This window comes from Coregonus lavaretus (genome assembly GCF_964263955.1).
Source record: "Coregonus lavaretus genome assembly, chromosome: 30".
In the NCBI taxonomy this organism is placed as follows: domain Eukaryota; kingdom Metazoa; phylum Chordata; class Actinopteri; order Salmoniformes; family Salmonidae; genus Coregonus; species Coregonus lavaretus.
Genome location: NC_140017.1, coordinates 21,704,175 through 21,718,112, shown reverse-complemented (window position 1 = coordinate 21,718,112; position 13,938 = coordinate 21,704,175).

Genomic DNA, 13,938 nt, shown 5'->3' with positions numbered 1-13,938 from the left:
AGAGAGCTAGAGAGAGAGAGAGAGAGAGAGAGAGAGAGAGAGAGAAAGAGAGAGAGAAAGAGAAAGAGAGAGAGAGGGGAAAGGGAGATGAAGGGAAGGATTTTTAAGCCTTGAGACAATTGAGATTTGGATTGTGTATGTGTGCCATTCAGAGGGTGAATGGGCAAAACAAATTATTTCAGTGCCTTTGAACAGGGTATGATAGTAGGTACCAGGAGCACCGGTTTTTAACGCTTAACACTTTGTATCCCCCTTTCCTTCATTTTCCTTTCCCGTGTATCAAGAATGATCCACCACCCAAAGCAAATCCAGCCAGCTTGACACAACTGTGGGAAGCATTGGAGTCAACATGGGCCAGCATCCCTGTGGAATGCTTTCAACACCTTGTAGTCCATGCCCTGACAAATTGAGGCTGTTCTGAGGGCAAAAGGGTGTGCAACTCAATATTAGGACGGTGTTCCTAATGTTTTGTACATTCAGTGCATCTCCCACCCCATCCCACCCTCAGCCCTTTAGGCACTGCTGGCTTTTCGAGTGTTACTTATTTCTCTGTTGATCCATTGGGCACCCGGTCACGTGGTCATCACATTCACCTGAGAATGCCTCACCCATCCCACCTCTCCCTTGTTTGGGTTGTGCTGAAGTCTATTGAAGAGAAAGACAATGAAGAGCCTTGTCAGTCAAATACCTGCATAAGGGCCTGGGTGGTGTTCAGTAACCATAATCTGAAGAAAACGGGGAGGTACAATCTGAATGTTTCTAATACGAGACGCTCATATTCCTTTTCCATTGCACAAATGTCGCTACAGTATGCCCTAATGAACACGACCCATTAACTCCATCTTAATGTAAGAGCACACCTCCCCCCTCCCTCCCACAAAACTTTTTTTTTCTGACAGAGCAAATTACAGATTTTGGAATACGAACAACTTTTTCTGATAGAGTGAATTGTTTCAAAACATCCGAACCTCTTTGAAGAGATTACAAATGATTGATCCCAGAGCAAAACAAAATGTAACCCCTGAAATGGCTTTGTATTAACCTTGCATTACTTAAACATTAAGCAAGCCAACTATAACTGTAAGCTAGTCAATGTAATATGTATGAATCACCAACAGCAACAGGCACAGTTCCCTGCTTCATTCCCTTATCTGACTGGTGTCTACACATTCATCAGAGAGATAGCGACAGAGATAGTGTGTGTGTGTGTGTGTGTGTGTGTGTTTGTGTGTGTGTGTGTGTGTGTGTGTGTGTGTGTGTGTGTGTGAGTGTGTGTGTGTGTGTGTGTGTGTGTGTGTGTGTGTGTGTGTGTGTGTGCGCGCGTGTGTGTGAATACGGAGGCTCTCCGCACTGCTAAAGCTAACTCTCTCTCCTCTGCTCTTGTCCTTCTAGACCTGTCTGCTGCCTTTGATACTGTGAACCATCAGATCCTCCTCTCCACCCTCTCCGAGCTGGGCATCTCCGGCGCGGCTCACTCTTGGATTGCGTCCTACCTGACCGGTCGCTCCTACCAAGTGGCGTTTGCGAGAAGCTGTCTCCGCACCATGTGCTCTCACCACTGGTGTCCCCCAGGGCTCAGTTCTAGGCCCTCTCCTATTCTCGCTATACACCAAGTCACTTGGCTCTGTCATATCCTCACATAGCCTCTCCTATCATTGCTACGCAGACGACACACAACTAATCTTCTCCTTTCCCCCTTCTGATAACCAGGTGGCAAATCGCATCTCTGCATGTCTGGCAGACATATCAGTATGGATGACGGATCACCACCTCAAGCTGAACCTTGGCAAGACGGAGCTGCTCTTCCTCCCAGGGAAGGACTGCCCGTTCCATGATCTCGCCATCACAGTTGACAACTCCGTTGTGTCCTCCTCCCAGAGTGCGAAGAGCCTTGGCGTGACCCTGGACAACACCCTGTCGTTCTCCGCTAACATCAAGGCGGTGACCCGATCCTGTAGGTTCATGCTCTACAACATTCGGAGAGTACGACCCTGCCTTACACAGGAAGCGGCACAGGTCCTAATCCAGGCACTTGTCATCTCCCGTCTGGATTACTGCAACTCGCTGTTGGCTGGGCTCCCTGCCTGTGCCATTAAACCCCTACAACTCATCCAGAATGCCGCAGCCCGTCTGGTGTTCAACCTTCCCAAGTTCTCTCACGTCACCCCGCTCCTCCGCACACTCCACTGGCTTCCAGTTGAAGCTTGCATCTGCTACAAGACCATGGTGCTTGCCTACGGAGCTGTGAGGGGAACGGCACCTCCGTACCTTCAGGCTCTGATCAGTCCCTACACCCAAACGAGGGCATTGCGTTCATCCACCTCTGGCCTGCTGGCTCCCCTACCTCTGCGGAAGCACAGTTCCCGCTCAGCCCAGTCAAAACTGTTCGCTGCTCTGGCACCCCAATGGTGGAACAAGCTCCCTCACGACGCCAGGACAGCGGAGTCACTCACCACCTTCCGGAGATATTTGAAACCCCACCTCTTTAAGGAATACCTGGGATAGGATAAAGTAATCCTTCTACCCCCACCCTTACCCCACCCCCCAAAAAAAAAAATATATATACATTGTAAAGTGGTTATCCCACTGGCTATAAGGTGAATGCACCAATTTGTAAGTCGCTCTGGATAAGAGCGTCTGCTAAATGACGTAAATGTAATGTAAATGTACTTTAAAATACAATGTGTAGACAGATATGAGATAAGACAATAATTCTCATCTCTTGGCAGCTCAGTTCAAGGACTGAATGTGGGTGGGTGTGTTCCATTTAAATCAATGAAAATGATCTTCAGGTAAATATATTCTCTGAGTTAAACTGAGACTGAACTGTTTATTCATCTAATTACATCTTATCCTCTTATTTTATTGTATCCATCTTGGACAGGAGGAAAACTGCACGTACAAAATAATACATGTTGGACATAAATCTGATTAGTGACAGACTATTATCCATAACCATAACCAAGGGAACAAAAAAAACGATGTGTTTCTTGGCTCTTTTCTGCTGAAGCCAGTTTATTGTCCCATAACAACAGTTGTCTGCTGTACAGTAGAATAATAGTTGTTGGAACAACCCTAGGCCACTATGTTTTCAGAGTGAATACATCACATTAGACTAAGAAATGTAAGCTTCTAAGCATGTTTGGCGCTTTAACCACTGTCATTACATGGCTTTAACCACTGTCATTACATGGTGTCATTACGTCATCTCTGGGCAAAGTGCACACACCACTGTTTAGAAACATTAAGGAATATTCCTCCATGCCACCCATAACTCAATAACTCAGATTCCCAGATAGTAAGTGTGTGTGTGTGTGGCTATGTGTGTGTTTTTGTGTGTGTGTTTGTGTGTGACTGCCTGCGTGTGCCTGCCTGCCTGCATGTGTGTGTACCACAATATGTAAACCGAGGAAAAGTCAGAGTTTTCATGTCAACTCTCCCATGTTAAGACTATGCTACATAAATGGTACATTACGGTACCTTACATACATACTTCATTGCCCAAGACAGCCTTGAATTGAGTTGAAATGACCCTTCAGCACAGAAAAGTCTTTATATGACCTCTTTAATAATGCACTTAAATTGCTGCAGCTGGAAGTCAAAGTTCCCTTTCTCCCAACAAGCCTTTTGTTCTCAGTAATAGTGGAATTTGAACTGCAATGATGGAAAGTACTTTTTCATCTATAAGATTGATTGCTTAATTTGGGGCTATTTCGGCCATTCTGTTAGTAAACTAGCTTCAAATGATGTTCTGGAATTCTGTGCCTTTACTGCACAGATACTGTATGATAGACATTATTTGGAAATGTTATGGAACGCACCTTTAATACAACAGCATATCTGAGGATATTTCTGAGAGGGATTGGTGAAACGTGTGAGGGCACATGCAGGATGAAAATTCCCTTATACTCAAATAAATACATTTAAACTTTGGCAAAAGGAGAGCGGAATTGGACTTGTATCAAATACCTGTATCAACTGGTAGCACATTAAAGCTAAAGCAATACTGTGTCAGCATCCAGAAGGCTATTGAAAATGATAAATCATCCCCCAATAAAGTTTTTTTTCAGTGAATTACTTAAAAAAGGTCAATTTGCGATTGATACATCCATTTTTGGACATTTAAATGTATTACATATACACTGAGTATACAAAACATTAGGGTGTGACACGCTGAAGCCTGCCTACTGTTTCCTATATGAACTTGAATGGCGAATGGTAAGCGCGCTTCAATTACCAATTGAGAAATACACTGAGTGTACAAAACATTAAGAACACCTTCCTAATATTGAGTTGCACCCCCCTTTGCCCTCAGAACAGCCTCAGTTCGTCGGGGCATGGACTGGACTCTACAAGGTGTCGAAAGTGTTCCACGGGGATGCTGGCCCATGTTGACTCCAATGCTTCCCACACTTGTATCAACTTGGCTGGATGTCCTTTGGGTGGTGGACCATTTGTATTTGGCAGCAGCTACTCTTCCTGGGGTCCAAACACAATAAGGCACTTACATTACACCTAAAACAAAAGATAAAACAGTACATCATATAACATTGTTACACCACTACATATCTACAACACAAAATGTATGATACCACCATACAACTATATTACAATTACAATGTACATATGAGTAGAGTGTGTGTGCTAGCGCCGATGTGCATATGCGTGTGGCTATACCTGTGTGTGTCACTTCACAGTCCCCCTCTGCTCCACAAGGTGCATTCTTGAATCACATGGGAAACTGTTGAGCATGAAAAACCCAGCAGCGTTGCAGTTCTTAACACACTCAAACCAGTGCGCCTTGCACCTACTACCATACCCCGTTCAAAGGGACTTAAATATTTTGTCTTGCCCATTCACCCTCCGAATGGCATACATGCACAATCCATGTCTCAATTGTCTCAAGGCTTAAAAATCCTTCTTTAACCTGTCTCCTCCCCTTCATCTACACTGATTGAAGTGGATTTAAAAGGTGACATCAATAAGGGATCATAACCTTCACCTGGATTCACCTGGTCAGTCTATGTTTTGTACACTGAGTGTATATTCATTGATTCTTGAAAACGTATAAATGCCTCATGAGTACAACTGTCATACCCCATCAGAATCCGAAATATATGCATGAATTACTCCATTGTTTGTAAACAATGTAATTGTAAACAAACACAGTATGGCCTCAAAACATGGTTAAATTGTGGCATAATGGATCATGGAAAGTCCTTGCATCAATAGCTCTGTCTATGCATTTGAGAACTGTTTCCCAGAAGCTTTAAACAGTGATGGGTGGACCTTTGTTTGAACAGCAGATTGCCCCTTTAATATCTATTAAGTTAATCAAGTCAATTGTTTTTTTTTTTTTTTTTTTTTTTCTCTAGGGTGTTGATCAACTTTAATATTAAAGATAGATTGTAACTTCCATCAATGTAATTGTCTGCATCACTTCCAATCCCCCATATGTTTTTTTTCTCGCAAATATATATGTGTATATATTCCATTTACATTTACATTTACGTCATTTAGCAGACGCTCTTATCCAGAGCGACTTACAAATTGGTGCATTCACCCTATAGCCAGTGGGATAACCACTTTACAAATTATTATTATTATATATTATTATTTTTTTTTGGGGGGGGGGGGTAGAAGGATTACTTTATCCTATCCCAGGTATTCCTTAAAGAGGTGGGGTTTCAAATGTCTCCGGAAGGTGGTGAGTGACTCCGCTGTCCTGGCGTCGTGAGGGAGCTTGTTCCACCATTGGGGTGCCAGAGCAGCGAACAGTTTTGACTGGGCTGAGCGGGAACTATGCTTCCGCAGAGGAAGGGGAGCCAGCAGGCCAGAGGTGGATGAACGCAATGCCCTCGTTTGGGTGTAGGGACTGATCAGAGCCTGAAGGTACGGAGGTGCCGTTCCCCTCACAGCTCCAAAGGCAAGCACCATGGTCTTGTAACAGATGCGAGCTTCAACTGGAAGCCAGTGGAGTGTGCGGAGGAGCGGGGTGACGTGAGAGAACTTGGGAAGGTTGAACACCAGACGGGCTGCGGCATTCTGGATGAGTTGTAGGGGTTTAATGGCACAGGCAGGGAGCCCAGCAAACAGCGAGTTGCAGTAATCCAGACGGGAGATGACAAGTGCCTGGATTAGGACCTGTGCCGCTTCCTGTGTAAGGCAGGGTCGTACTCTCCGAATGTTGTAGAGCATGAACCTGCAGGATCGGGTCACCGCCTTGATGTTAGCGGAGAACGACAGGGTGTTGTCCAGGGTCACGCCAAGGCTCTTCGCACTCTGGGAGGAGGACACAACAGAGTTGTCAACCGTGATGGCGAGATCATGGAACGGGCAGTCCTTCCCCGGGAGGAAGAGCAGCTCCGTCTTGCCAAGGTTCAGCTTGAGGTGGTGATCCGTCATCCATACTGATATGTCTGCCAGACATGCAGAGATGCGATTCGCCACCTGGTTATCAGAAGGGGGAAAGGAGAAGATTAGTTGTGTATCGTCAGCGTAGCAATGATAGGAGAGGCCATGTGAGGATATGACAGAGCCAAGTGACTTGGTGTATAGCGAGAATAGGAGAGGGCCTAGAACTGAGCCCTGGGGGACACCAGTGGTGAGAGCACGTGGTGCGGAGACAACTTCTCGCCACGCCACTTGGTAGGAGCGACCGGTCAGGTAGGACGCAATCCAAGAGTGAGCCGCGCCGGAGATGCCCAGCTCGGAGAGGGTGGAGAGGAGGATCTGATGGTTCACAGTATCAAAGGCAGCAGACAGGTCTAGAAGGACAAGAGCAGAGGAGAGAGAGTTAGCTTTAGCAGTGCGGAGAGCCTCCGTGACACAGAGAAGAGCAGTCTCAGTTGAATGACCAGTCCTGAAACCTGATTGGTTTGGATCAAGAAGGTCATTCTGAGAGAGATAGCAAGAGAGTTGGCTAAAGACAGCACGCTCAATAGTTTTGGAAAGAAAAGAAAGAAGGGATATTGGTCTGTAGTTGTTGACATCTGAGGGATCGAGTGTTGGTTTTTTGAGAAGGGGTGCAACTCTCGCTCTCTTGAAGACGGAAGGGACATAGCCAGCGGTCAAGGATGAGTTGATCAGCGAGGTGAGGTAGGGGAGAAGGTCACCGGAGATGGTCTGGAGAAGAGAGGAGGGGATGGGGTCAAGCGGGCAGGTTGTTGGGCGGCCTGCAGTCACAAGTCGCGAGATTTTATCTGGAGAGAGAGGGGAGAAAGAAGTCAAAGCATAGGGTAGGGCAGTGTGAGCAGGACCAGCAGTGTCATTAGACTTAACAAACGAGGATCGGATGTCGTCAACCTTCTTTTCAAAGTGGTTGACGAAGTCATCCACAGAGAGGGAGGAGGGGGGGGGGGAGGATTCAGCAGGGAGGAGAATGTGGCAAAGAGCTTCCTAGGGTTAGAGGCAGATGCTTGGAATTTAGAGTGGTAGAAAGTGGCCTTAGCAGCAGAAACAGATTAAGAAAATGTAGAGAGGAGGGAGTGAAAAGATGCCAGGTCCGCAGGGAGTCTAGTTTTCTTCCATTTCCGCTCAGCTGCCCGGAGCTCTGTTCTGTGAGCTCGCAATGAGTCATCAAGCCACGGAGCTGGAGGGGAGGACCGAGCCGGCCGGGAGGATAGGGGACATAGAGAGTCAAAGGATGCAGAAAGGGAGGAGAGGAGGGTTGAGGAGGCAGAATCAGGAGATTGGAGGGAGAAGGATTGATTAGAGGGAAGAGATGATAGGATGGAAGAGGAGAGAGTAGTGGGAGAGAGAGAGCGAAGGTTGCGGCGGCGCATTACCATCTGTGTAGGGGCAGAGTGAGTAGTGTTGGAGGAGAGCGAGAGAGAAAAGGATACAAAGTAGTGGTCGGAGACATGGAGGGGAGTTGCAGTGAGATTAGTAGAAGAGCAGCATCTAGTAAAGATGAGGTCAAGCGTATTGCCTGCCTTGTGAGTAGGGGGGGGACGGTGAGAGGGTGAGGTCAAAAGAGGAGAGGAGTGGAAAGAAGGAGGCAGAGAGAAATGAGTCAAATGTAGACGTAGGGAGGTTGAAATCCCCCAAAACTGTGAGGGGTGAGCCATCCTCAGGAAAGGAACTTATCAAGGCGTCAAGCTCATTGATGAACTCTCCAAGGGAACCTGGAGGGCGATAGATGACAAGGATATAAAGCTTAAATGGGCTAGTGACTGTGACAGCATGGAATTCAAATGAGGAGATAGACAGATGGGTTAGGGGAAAAATTGAGAATGTCCACTTGGGAGAGATGAGGATTCCTGTGCCACCACCCCTCTGACCAGATGCTCTCGGGGTATGCGAGAACAGATGGTCAGACGAGGAGAGAGCAGTAGGAGTAGCAGTGTTTTCAGTGGTAATCCATGTTTCCGTCAGCGCCAGGAAGTCGAGGGACTGGAGGGTAGCATAGGCTGGGATGAAGTCAGCCTTGTTGGCAGCAGAACGGCAGTTCCAGAGGCTGCCTGAGACCTGGAACTCCAGGTGTGTGGTGCGTGCAGGGACCACCAGGAGAGAACAGGGATAGGCAGAGGCATCGTTGACAGGCTGTAGCAAATGGCTACAATAATGCAGAGGAGATCGGAATGAAATGAACTAAACATCTGGGAAAGGAGAGAGCGGGGCCTCCCTCACCACAACTCCCAAATATAACTCTCCCAACTTCCACCTCAGAAACTATAATTGTTTCACTGAAACACCCGAATAAAACTCTCCCAACTTCCACTTTAGAAATTAGAATTGTTGTAAACTACAGCGGTTCAATGTTTCAAGGAATAGACTCAACTTACTTTATTCAGCTAGCTAACTATGACGCCATAGCTAACTATCATGCTAGCATCCAATAACACACGGTTTAGCACCAATACTTGGTTACAACAAACTACCAATAGTGTGTTAACACACTAAACAGATAATTCGTGTCTGTGTCTAGTTCCTTTTATAACGCAGCAATAATTAAACGTTGGCTAGCTAGCACAAAGATATTGTATTTAGCTGCTACAGTACTGTTAGCTGGTATTGTTGGCTAGCTAGCAATGGCTGCTGTGTTGACTTTGTTTGAAAAACGGCGTCGCTGCGAACGAATGTAGCTGGCTAAAATTATATTGTATTTAGTTGCTATAGTACTGCTAGCTGGTAGCGTTGGCTAGCTAGCAATGGCTGCGGTGATGACTTTGTTTGAAAAACGGCATCGCTGCGAACGAATGTAGCTGGCTAAAAGGATATTGTATTTAGTTGCTACAGTACTGCTAGCTGGTAGCTGGTAGTGTTGGCTAGCTAGCAATGGCTGCGGTGTTGACTTTGTTTGAAAAACGGCGTCGCTGCGAACGAATGTAGCTGGCTAGCTAACCTCGATAGTTACTCTATACTACACCTTTATCTTTGATACAAATACAACTATGTAGCTAGCCAACATTACACTAATCAAATCGTTCCATTGTAATGTAATGTGTCATATTACCTGCGGAGCCACCAACCACCAATTGTGCAAGTTGTGCAAGTTCTCCCACTTAAAAAGATGAGAGAGGGCTGTAATTTTCATCATAGGTACACGTCAACTATGACAGACAAATTGAGGAAAAAAAATCCAGAAAAAAAATCCAGAAAATCACATTGTAGGATTTTTTATGAATTTATTTGCAAATTATGGTGGAAAATAAGTATTTGGTCACCTACAAACAAGCAAGATTTCTGGCTCTCACAGACCTGTAACTTCTTCTTTAAGAGGCTCCTCTGTCCTCCACTCGTTACCTGTATTAATGGCACCTGTTTGAACTTGTTATCAGTATAAAAGACACCTGTCCACAACCTCAAACAGTCACACTCCAAACTCCACTATGGCCAAGCCCAAAGAGCTGTCAAAGGACACCAGAAACAAAATTGTAGACCTGCACCAGGCTGGGAAGACTGAATCTGCAATAGGTAAGCAGCTTGGTTTGAAGAAATCAACTGTGGGAGCAATTATTAGGAAATGGAAGACATACAAGACCACTGATAATCTCCCTCGATCTGGGGCTCCACGCAAGATCTCACCCTGTGGGGTCAAAATTATCACAAGAACGGTGAGCGAAAATCCCAGAACCACACGGGGGGACCTAGTGAATGACCTGCAGAGAGCTGGGACCAAAGTAACAAAGCCTACCATCAGTAACACACTACGCCGCCAGGGACTCAAATCCTGCAGTGCAAGACGTGTCCCCCTGCTTAAGCCAGTACATGTCTAGGCCCGTCTGAAGTTTGCTAGAGTGCATTTGGATGATCCAGAAGAGGATTGGGAGAATGTTATATGGTCAGATGAAACCAAAATATAACTTTTTAGTAAAAACTCAACTCGTCGTGTTTGGAGGACAAAGAATGCTGAGTTGCATCCAAAGAACACCATACCTACTGTGAAGCATGGGGGTGGAAACATCATGCTTTGGGGCTGTTTTTCTGCAAAGGGACCAGGACGACTGATCCGTGTAAAGGAAAGAATGAATGGGGCCATGTATCGTGAGATTTTGAGTGAAAACCTCCTTCCATCAGCAAGGGCATTGAAGATGAAACGTGGCTGGGTCTTTCAGCATGACAATGATCCCAAACACACCGCCCGGGCAACGAAGGAGTGGCTTCGTAAGAAGCATTTCAAGGTCCTGGAGTGGCCTAGCCAGTCTCCAGATCTCAACCCCATAGAAAATCTTTGGAGGGAGTTGAAAGTCCGTGTTGCCCAGCGTCAGCTCCAAAACATCACTGCTCTAGAGGAGATCTGCATGGAGGAATGGGCCAAAATACCAGCAACAGTGTGTGAAAACCTTGTGAAGACTTACAGAAAACATTTGACCTGTGTCATTGCCAACAAAGGGTATATAACAAAGTATTGAGAAACTTTTGTTATTGACCAAATACTTCTTTTCCACCATAATTTGCAAATAAATTCGTTAAAAATCCTACAATGTGATTTTCTGGAGAAAAAAATTCGCATTTTGTCTGTCATAGTTGACGTGTACCTATGATGAAAATTACAGGCCTCTCTCAACTTTTTAAGTGGGAGAACTTGCACAATTGGTGGCTGACTAAATACTTTTTTCCCAACTGTACATACATACATACATACATACATACATACATACACACATACATACATACATATATACTCAGCAACGTCCCTTTTTCAGGACCCTGTCTTTCAAAGATAATTCGTAAAAATCAAACTTAACTTCACAGATCTTCATTGTAAAGGGTTTAAACACTGTTTCCCATGCTTGTTCAATGAACCATAAGCAATGAATGAACATGCACCTGTGGAACGGTCGTTAAGACACTAACAGCTTACAGACGGTAGGCAATAAAGGTCACAGTTATAGAAACACTAAAGAGGCCTTTCTACTGACTCTGAAAACACCAAAAGAAAGATGCCCAGGGTCCCTGCTCATCTGCGTGAACGTGCCTTAGGCATGCTGCAAGGAGGCATGAGGACTGCAGATGTGGCCAGGGCAATAAATTGCAACTGCCCGAGTTACACCAGGAACGCACAATCCCTCCATCAGTGCTCAGACTGTCCGCAATAGGCTGAGAGAGGCTGGACTGAGGGCTTGTAGGCCTGTTGTAAGGCAGGTCCTCACCAGACATCACCGGCAACAACATCACCTATGGTCACAAACCCACCGTCGCTGGACCAGACAGGACTGGCAAAAAGTGCTCTTCACTGATGAGTCGCGGTTTTGTCTCACCAGGGGTGATGGTCGGATTCATGTTTATTGTCGAAGGAATGAGCGTTACACCGAGGCCTGTACTCTGGAGCGGGATCGAATTGGAGGTGGAGGTCCGTCATGGTCTGGGGTGGTGTGTCACAGCATCATTGGACTGAGCTTGTAGTCATTGCAGGCAATCTCAACGCTGTGCGTTACAGGGAAGACATCCTCCTCCCTCATGTGGTACACTTCCTGCAGGCTCATCCTGACATGACCCTCCAGCATGACAATGCCACCAGCCATACTGCTCGTTCTGTGAATGATTTCCTGCAAGACAGGAATGTCAGTGTTCTGCCATGGCCAGCGAAGAGCCCGGATCTCAATCCCATTGAGCATGTCTGGGACCTGTTGGATCGGAGGGTGAGGGCTATGGCCATTCCCCCCAGAAATGTCTGGGAACTTGCAGGTGCCTTGGTGGAAGAGTGGGGTAACATCTCACAGCAAGAACTGGCAGATCTGGTGCAGTCCATGAGGAGGAGATGCACTGCAGTACTTAATGCAGCTGGTGGCCACACCAGATACTGACTGTTACTTTTGATTTGACCCCCCCTTTTGTTCAGGGACACATTATTAAATTTCTGTTAATCACATAGTCTGTGGAACTTGTTCAGTTTATGTCTCAGTTGTTGAATCTTGTTATGTTCATACAAATATTTACACATGTTAAGTTTGCTGAAAATAAACACAGTTGACAGTGAGAGGACATTTCTTTTTTTCCTGAGTTTATATATACATACATACATATATATATACATACACATACACACACATATACATATCCTTTAAAAAAATATATTTCCCTTTATTACTTTACAACCCCACCACCCCTTCCCTAATTGGAGTAAACTAGAGAACAGCAACGCTTAGGCCTCTACTTCCAGCTTATACATACTATATAGTGGTCCTCTGTAGCTCAATTGGTAGAGCATGGCGCTTGTAACGCCAGGGTAGTGGGTTTGATCCCCGGGACCACCAATACATAAAAATGTATGCACACATGACTGTAAGTTGCTTTGGATAAAAGCGTCTGCTAAATGGCATATTATTATATACATTTTATGGACACAGTCAATTTTACAATAATTATTTTTTGTTTGTTTTTACTCCTGAACTTCCTCTACCCTCAACCTCTCCGATCATTTTCATGATGTCCATCCGGTTTGCTTCTATATGCCATATCTTTCTAACTGTGCTCTTTCACAAAAGCTCTCAACCTATAACCTATATACTTATTATGGACACAGTATGCTTTACATTATTAGTTATCTTGTTGTTATTAGTTGTTGTTAGTTGTTATTAGTCCCATCCTTCAGCTCCATTCAACACCTCCCATCTATCTCTCAACACCATCCATATTGGATTTCTATTTGCCATGTATTTTTCAACTGTACTGTGATATTTTACAAAAGTTCTGAACTCTTCTATTCTCATTGTTTCTACAGATTGTAAATGGAAAATAAACATTTTTGCTAAAAGTATTATTATATTATTGATCGATTGACTATGACTTTTCAGATCACCCAGTAATGCTATCTGCAGGGTTAGCTCCAGGTAAATATTGCAATCCTTTAGCCATTCCTGGACCTGTGTCCAAAAACAAGCTACAAATGGACAGTACCAAAACAAATGATCTAATGATTTTGTCTCTTCGCAGCAAAATCAAATCAATTGTTAGAGGGGAAAAAACAGACTTGGATTTTATAGAAACAAATGTATTTTTAAGGAACGTTTTTGAATAAATGTCAGTTTATCCAATGATGCAGGCCTATTTTTAGGCTACATGTGTAATAACTATCTAATAACATAAAGAGTGCAGAATGAGTAATCATTTGTAGATTAAATGTCTAAATGTTTGACCATTAGTTTGTAATTATTTGAGGAAATAAAACAAATGCATGTGGTGACATTGTGACAATTTGATGATAGGCAATTCCAAAGAAACAGAGTGACACAGCCTCAGATTTTTCACTTGAAAATGTATATAAAACCAAAACCAATTGTTGCAAAGTTAAACAAACAATACAACTCCATGCACAAGGACAAGGCCTACTTTTAACAATTTCCACAGAAATGTTTACAAAAACAAATTTACTTGAAGAACAGCGCAAATGCAAAGTTTGGTAACAGAATGACAGAGCCACAGATATAACATTGATGTATAAATATGAAGCATCCGGTTGGCCTTTACCACTCACTACCAAATATGGTGGTG